Raw genomic sequence first — 7,500 nt, 5'->3', positions numbered from 1 at the left:
TAGTAATCTGACAAAATAGCATTCTTATATCAAATAAATATTTTTCAATCTAAAGACACAGAAGGTTATCGAAGGGTTAGTGATGGTACGTATTAATGGTGTGTCCTCAATTAGCTTTGTAAATGTGTATGTGTGTGTGTGTGTGTGGGCATGTTTTCGTGAAATATCAGGACACAAATGTGTATAATGACATGGGTATGACATAGGTATTACAAAAAGAGGGTGAAATATGAGGACGTTCCCCATGTCCTCACTTTTCAAAATGCTTATAAATCACACAGAACAAGTTTTTTTTCACAGAAAGTGAACTGCACAGTCTCCTGTGAGGGCTAGGTTTAGGGGCAGGGGCAGTGTAAGGGGATAGAAAATACGGTTTGTACGGTATAAAAACCATTACGCCTATGGAATGTCCTCACATTTCACAAAAACAAACATGTGTGTGTGTGTGTGTGTGTGTGTGTGTGTGTGTGTGTGTGTGTGTGTGTGTATGTGTGTGTTTGTTTATATTACATTGTGGGGACCAAATGTCCGACCATCACCAAATGTCCCCACAAGGATAGTAAAACCTGTGATCACCTACATTGTGGGGACCAGCCAGCGATCCCCACAATGTAAATGGATTCATAAACATACTAAATTATGTTTTTTTGAAAATGTAAAAATGCAGAATGTCTCCTGTGATGGGTAGGTTTAGGGGCAGGGGCAGTGAAGGGGGATAGAATGTACAGTATGTACGGTATAAAAACCATTACGTCTATGGAAAATCCCCACAAAGATAGTGAACCAGACATGAGTGTGTGTGTGTGTGTGTGTGTGTGTGTGTGATGGGCGGGTTTAGGGGTAAGTTTAGTGTAAGGGGAGAGAATATACAGTTTGTACAGTATAAAAACCATTACGTCTATGGAGAGTTCCCACAAAGATGTATGTGAAACGGACGTGTGTGTATGTGTGTGTGTGTCCAGGCAAAGCCTATATTATGGGGAAAAAATGTACCTACAAAGATGTCAATGTCTGAAATCTTTGTCCTTGTGGTGACATTTTTGGTCCCCATAGAGTGGCTTATAAATCACACCTTTTTTTTTTGAAAATGTAAAAATGCCTGTAGTTTTGTGTGATGGGTAGGTTTAGGGATAGTGTTAGTCTCTCGTGTGTGTGTGTGTGTGTGTGTGTGTGTGTGTGTGTGTGTGTGATGGGTAGGTTTAGGGGTAGGGTTAGTGTAAGGGGAGATAATATACAGTTTGTACAGTATAAAAACCATGTCTTTGGAAAGTCTACATAAAACATAAAGTTTGTGTGTGTGTGTGTGTGTGTGTGTGTGTGTGTGTGTGTGTGTGTGTGTGTGTGTGTGTGTGTGTGTGTGTGTGTGTGACAGTGAGTGGAACTGATGAGGTGAGTCTAGCTCCCCCACACCACAGCACTAATCACAGCACTGAAGAAACACATACATCATCTGACAGAACTACTGCTGGCATTCTCACACACACACTCACATAATATCACTCCACACTGGACAAATGACGTCCAGACGTGCAAGCGTGTTCCCGCAGATGGTCGTGCATCTTCACACAGAAAGAGCTGAGAGCGCCGTTTTCCACACATCTACTCCCACTGCTCTTTCACTCTCTCTGATTCTGCTACTTTCTCTCCGTCATCCTCAGAGCAGGAGGTGTGGTCAGGGAATGAAGAGGAGGGGATGGTGTCTGTTATTTTTTGATGCCTTGACATCAGACCATATTACTTACAATAATCATCAACCTGTCGTCAGTCATCTGTACTCAAGTATAGCAGCAGAAAGGCTCTGTAACACAGCACACACGATTACCCAACGTGAGCCTATACAGTATATGAGGCAAAACATTATGAACACCTGCCTAATATGCTTTTGGTCCTCTGGTCTAGGTTTTGAAAGAAAATCAATGCGTTCATAAAATAGAGCATTTTATGACAAAATTTAAAATGGTCGATGCCCAAAATGGCTGACATGGGAGTAGTGTGTATCGTTCAACTCAAATCTAAAGTTTTGTGATTCTTTGTCCAAACCGTTCAGAAGTTACGAGCAAAAATGTCAAATTTCCATATCTCCTGACCACTAGATGGCACTGCTTCGAAACTGTGCAGGTAACCTCAGGTCATTGTTGTCATAGGATATACCATTTTTTGTCGGCATGGTCTGAAGAAAATCTAATTTTGTTTCTCACTCTTTACGATTCAAAAGTTATAAAACTTATATAGCATAAACGTGAGCGCAACTTTGGACAGTAGGTGGCGCTAGAGGGTTTGAGATAGAGACTCCAAATTTGCTATAGTGACATTTCAGACTGTCCTCTATATGTGTGCCCAATTTCATAACTTTCCCACAAGCAGTTCTATGGGCTGCCATAGACTCAAGAGAGGAAGATGAAGAAGAATAGGAACACTATTACAATACACACCTTCGGTGCTTGGCCCATAAATATAGAACAAATACACACAACTCTATCATTGTGTGTGTAATGTATTATCACTGGCAAATGTAGGCCAATGCAATCTCCCATTTCATGCATTTTTGTGAATCCAGTATAGAACTAAGTAAACTAGTGTTTCAAACTGGGTATGGTCAGTCATGATAACACTCTCATGGTCTCAGTGTTGGTTGCAAATAAAGATGACAAAAGCAATCGCAACAGTAGTGACGTTTATTAAAGGTCCCATGGCATGAAATTGTCATTTGATGAGGTTTTTCAACATTAATATGAGTTCCCCTAGCCTGAATATTGTCCCCACGTGGCCTTTGAGAAAATGACAGGCCAGACTAGCCAATCTTGAAGTCTCCTGTTATGAAGTCATAACAGGAACGGTAACCTCCCTTTCCTCCGCCCAGAGAATTTGGCACGCCCATGCAAGCGCCATATTTGTCCTTGAGAGATCATGGCTTGTGAACGAGTGAATGCTGGCAGTTTCTCAGTGTTTGGATGTATAAATGAAAACAGAAGTCTTTTTTCAGTTCCTTCTGATCTGTGATCAGTGATTTCTGATGTGTAGCTAATTATTGAAGTTCACACAGAACTTTATTATTCGTGCTGCGGCTTCTCTCTCTCCCGACACAGAACGGTGTTTTCTATCTTGCGAGTCAGTGTTCGGGCTGCACTGACCGGTCGGCCTTCAACATCCCCGACCCCCAGTACTGCATCTGGCCCACAGCGGAGGCACCAAACGCGGCGCGAGATTAAGCAGAAGGGGGGTAAGCGTGAGCATATCCGGGCTAGCCAGCTATCCCCACAATAAACTGGATTACATTCGATTACTGCTGTTGTGTCTTTGTTTGCGCTGTGCGCGTCACTGACGCTTTCCATATGATAGGAAAATATCGAAAAATAATGCTATAATCAACACTTACTCGTAACTCGTTCATCTCGACAGCTGTAATGGTACATTACATGTTACAAAGTTGGTAGAATAATAATGAAGACGGACTCGCTGTGACTGGGACTCGTGTTTATTCAGAAACTCTCAGATACAAACAAAATAAACTTGCGCTGACAGACAGCGCTCTCACAAATCAGTAGTTACTATAAATAACTTTGTTAGCAATCGCTCTGTCTCTGGTCCGTGATGTCCGGTTCGCGAACGAATCTTTCTTTTGAACCGGTTCTTTTTAGAGAACCGAATCAGTTCACCAAATCGGACTGAATCGTTCTAAACGGTTCACGTCTCCAGTCAGCGCTAACTTTACTAACTTTCTGACATGAGTGACAGCCCCTCCGACTAGAAATAAACGACTAACCTGTAGGATATTCTAGTAACTAAAACAGTCACTGAACTGAGACGTGCTGAGAGAACTGATGAGAAGTGAACTCGGGTCCATCCGTCTCTCTGGCAGGCTTGTGCCTCGTAGACCTCGTTAAACCACGCCCCCTCCGCTACAAGATCTGATACTCATTCAAATGCAAAGATGTCAGCCAATCACAACAATGTTTTTACTGAAGTCTCACAGCAGACACGCCTCTTGAAAGAGGGCATTCAGCCACAGGGCAAACATCAGTAAAGAAAAAATGCCTTTTATTTCTAAATTATGACATTTTATGATGTAAAAATCATACTAACAATATAAGTACACCTCAGGAAACATTATAAAATAATAGAAAAATGCCATGCCATGGGACCTTTAACAAGGAGCTCAAAACAAAATACTCTTGAAAACATGAACAGAACAACAGTGTGTATAATATTGACAGACAATGAACTGAAAGAAACACAGAGCTTAAATACACAAGTCAAACTAATCAAAGAAATGAAGAACAGGTGCACATGATAATCAAATCAATGAGAAACCATAGAAATACAGTGCGAAACCTTTCCAAAACAGATACAGACACAGATAATCACTTTCACATGGCAATTCATAACTATTTTATGTTTTGATGATTTCGTATGAATCTCATTTAAAAGTTTTCACACAATCTGCTCATGCTTATCAAGGGTTTAGGAGTCAACATTCAGGTATAAATTAAAACAAATTAATTCATAAGAAAGCACCAACTCGTAAAATACTTATGATTTCTCTTTTCATGTAAGCGAACAGCTTGTGTGGATGATATATATCAAATTAAACAAGAGAATCTGCTCATTCAGTGGTGCGTTTCCCAAAAGCATTGTTAGCCAGCTATTCTCACCAGTTCTGTTGAATTGTGTTGGTAACAATGGAACTTGCGACCATAGTTGGCTTTGGGAAGCGCACAGTTGTGCTATCCGCTAACATAATCGCAACTGATGTGAAATACTTTACTACTTTGGAAAAAATCCTATAAGTCACTCTCATATCTGTCTGCACCTATTGTGGTTTCTGTTGTTCTCTTAATTTGCAAGTCACTTTGGATAAAATGTCATTGTAAATGTATAAAATAATAACAGCAATATTACAGTATAAAGGTATACAGCAGTTGCTTTCAAATGTGGATATTTTTACATGTTCTAAACAATAGTATTTCCTATCATTCACATATCTTGACAACATTTATGTACAATGACTAATACTGTAATCCTGTGGGTTCCTTTGATTAAAAGCATGTATTCTGTACTTATACATTTCTGTACTTCATTTAAAGGGTTAGTTCATCCAAAAATGAAAATTCTGTCATTAATGACTTCCACTCATGTCGTTTGACACCCGTCAGACCTCCGTTCATCTTCGGAACACAAATGAAGATATTTTAGTGGAAATCCAATGGCTCTGAAAGGCCTCCATTGGCACAATGCACTTTACACTCTCAAGACCCTTAAAAGGCACTAAAGACGTCGTTACAAAGTCCATCTCACTACAGTGGTTCTACAATAACTTTATGAAGTGACGAGAATATCCTAAATAACAACTTATATAGTGATGACCGATTTCAAAACACTGCATCATGAAGCTTCGAAGCGTTATGAATCAGTGAGTCGAATCATGATTCGGATCACGCTGTCAAACCGCCAAACTGCTAAAATCACGTGACTTTGGCGATTCAAACCACTGAATAGAAAACTTTTCTGACTTATAGAGACGCATTTTCCATCATTACAAATCTTCAGAACTCATAGGTCTATATAGAGATTTTAAAGCAATTTTCCTTCTTTTGAGCTCTGTTATGTAAGGAATGTATTGAATCGATGTAAGGAATTATTGAAAAACAATGCACGCCCGAGGTGGAGTTTAAAATTGGTTTGAACAAATGTTAAAGAAAGAAAGACTAGCATCCTCACGCTATATTAGTCCAGAAAAACAACAACGTGCTAAAGGAGCATTGCGGTATGTGACGTCTCAACGTGAGTTCAGTGATGCTGCTCGAACCAGTGGACGAAAATGATTAAAGACCTTCATTAAAAAGTGCTGTTTACTGCCCTTCCGGTTATTGTTTGTGACAGTTTTCATGCAAAATTAGAAGAAACCACATAGTCATTTATGAATGAAAAGGAACAAAGTCAGTTATATAATGTTTCATTTAAATGTGTAATTAGGATAAGATAAACGCCTCTCTGCTTCACACACTGTCAAATACCTGCGGATCCCGCTGCAGTTCATTTCCACATATGGCTCGAGTTTCCAAATCAGTAACTCGATTAATTTCATTTCATATGGTTTCAGGTGTTGTTGTTTGGTTTGATATAATTTTCCAGTTGAAAACAATCTCAGTGGCACATGAGCCGGGGTGCATGGAGCACAATACACAATAACAGCGAGCACTTGGAGGCATTCTGCTAACACCTAAAAAGAAAAACAGTTTACCCAGCCAGATGAATCATACATGCACTGGAGCATGTCTGATATGCGGCATTTGTTTTAGTTTGGTTTGGCCGGCTGAAGTCAGTCTCCTCGTCTGCCCGTGCTCATTTGAGCTGTGCAGTAGAGTGTGTAATGATACACTGAGCACCTCCTGATTGGACGATTTCTCGGCACGGGGAGGGGTGAAACACTTCTGGACTTCTGCGAAACAATTGCTTGTTATGAATATTTGCAAAGTGCCGTTGGCCTTGAATAAAGAGACAAAGTCATCATGCTCAGTGAACATGCTCCATTTTCACTCTAAAACATGATGGCTCTTTAAAGGTTCTTTACACATTGTAATACTTCTATTTAGAACCATATTGTCCTGAAGAACCTCAATGGTTCTTTGTGTTAAAGCCACCTTTCAAAGCCAACCTCTGAATAATGCAACTTGTAATGCAACCTAAATCATAGTGTCCGTTTGTTGACCACAGGAGAACTGGCCCACAACTGAGCCTGGTTTCTCACAAGCTTTCTCCATTCACCTGATGGAGTTCCTTGCCATTGTCACTTCTGGCTTGCTTAGTTGGGGATACTTAATATTCAACAATATTATTGATCTGACTGCACTGATACTATTGGATGAGAACTGAACTGAGCTGGATGACTTGATTTTTTTACTTTTTAAACATTTTGCTATGCTAATTTAGAAGTGTTTCTGTTATGTTGGTATTTTGCGGGGTTTCCATCATGGAAACTGGTGGAGCATGAGCTTGGTTTGAGAACAGGTATATGCTAAATTGTCTATATTGTCATACTTATTCAGCAATTGTTATGCTATGCTAATGCTATCACAGCATTGTGTTAGCATTTAGCAAGTTAGCATTTAGCATCTTGTGGGGTGTTCCCGGTCTGCAGTGGTCAGTGTCTATCAAAAGTGGTCCAGGGAAGGACCAGTGGAGAACCGGCGACAGGGTTATGGGCGGCCAAGGCTCATTGATGCACGTGGGGACCGAAGGCTGGCCCGTGTGGTCCGATCAAACAGACGAGCTACTGGAGCTCAAACTGCTCAAGAAGTTAAAGGGGTCATGAATTGGCTTTTTACATTTTTTTATACTGTTGTCTAAGGTCAACTTATGACGTTTGTGTGGTTTTAACATTCAAAAACATCATAATGAATAAGTAATAGGCTATTTTCTGCCTTGGTTTTGATTCTCTCTGAAAAACGCTTGGTTTTGATGGGCGTGCCGCACTGAAGACTTGGAAGTAAACGCCCACGG

The sequence above is a fragment of the Gobio gobio genome, assembly GCF_949357685.1.
Source record: "Gobio gobio genome assembly, chromosome: 7".
NCBI lineage: Eukaryota > Metazoa > Chordata > Actinopteri > Cypriniformes > Gobionidae > Gobio > Gobio gobio.
The sequence above is the reverse complement of the archived record's forward strand: the minus strand, read 5'-3'. Positions refer to the sequence as shown.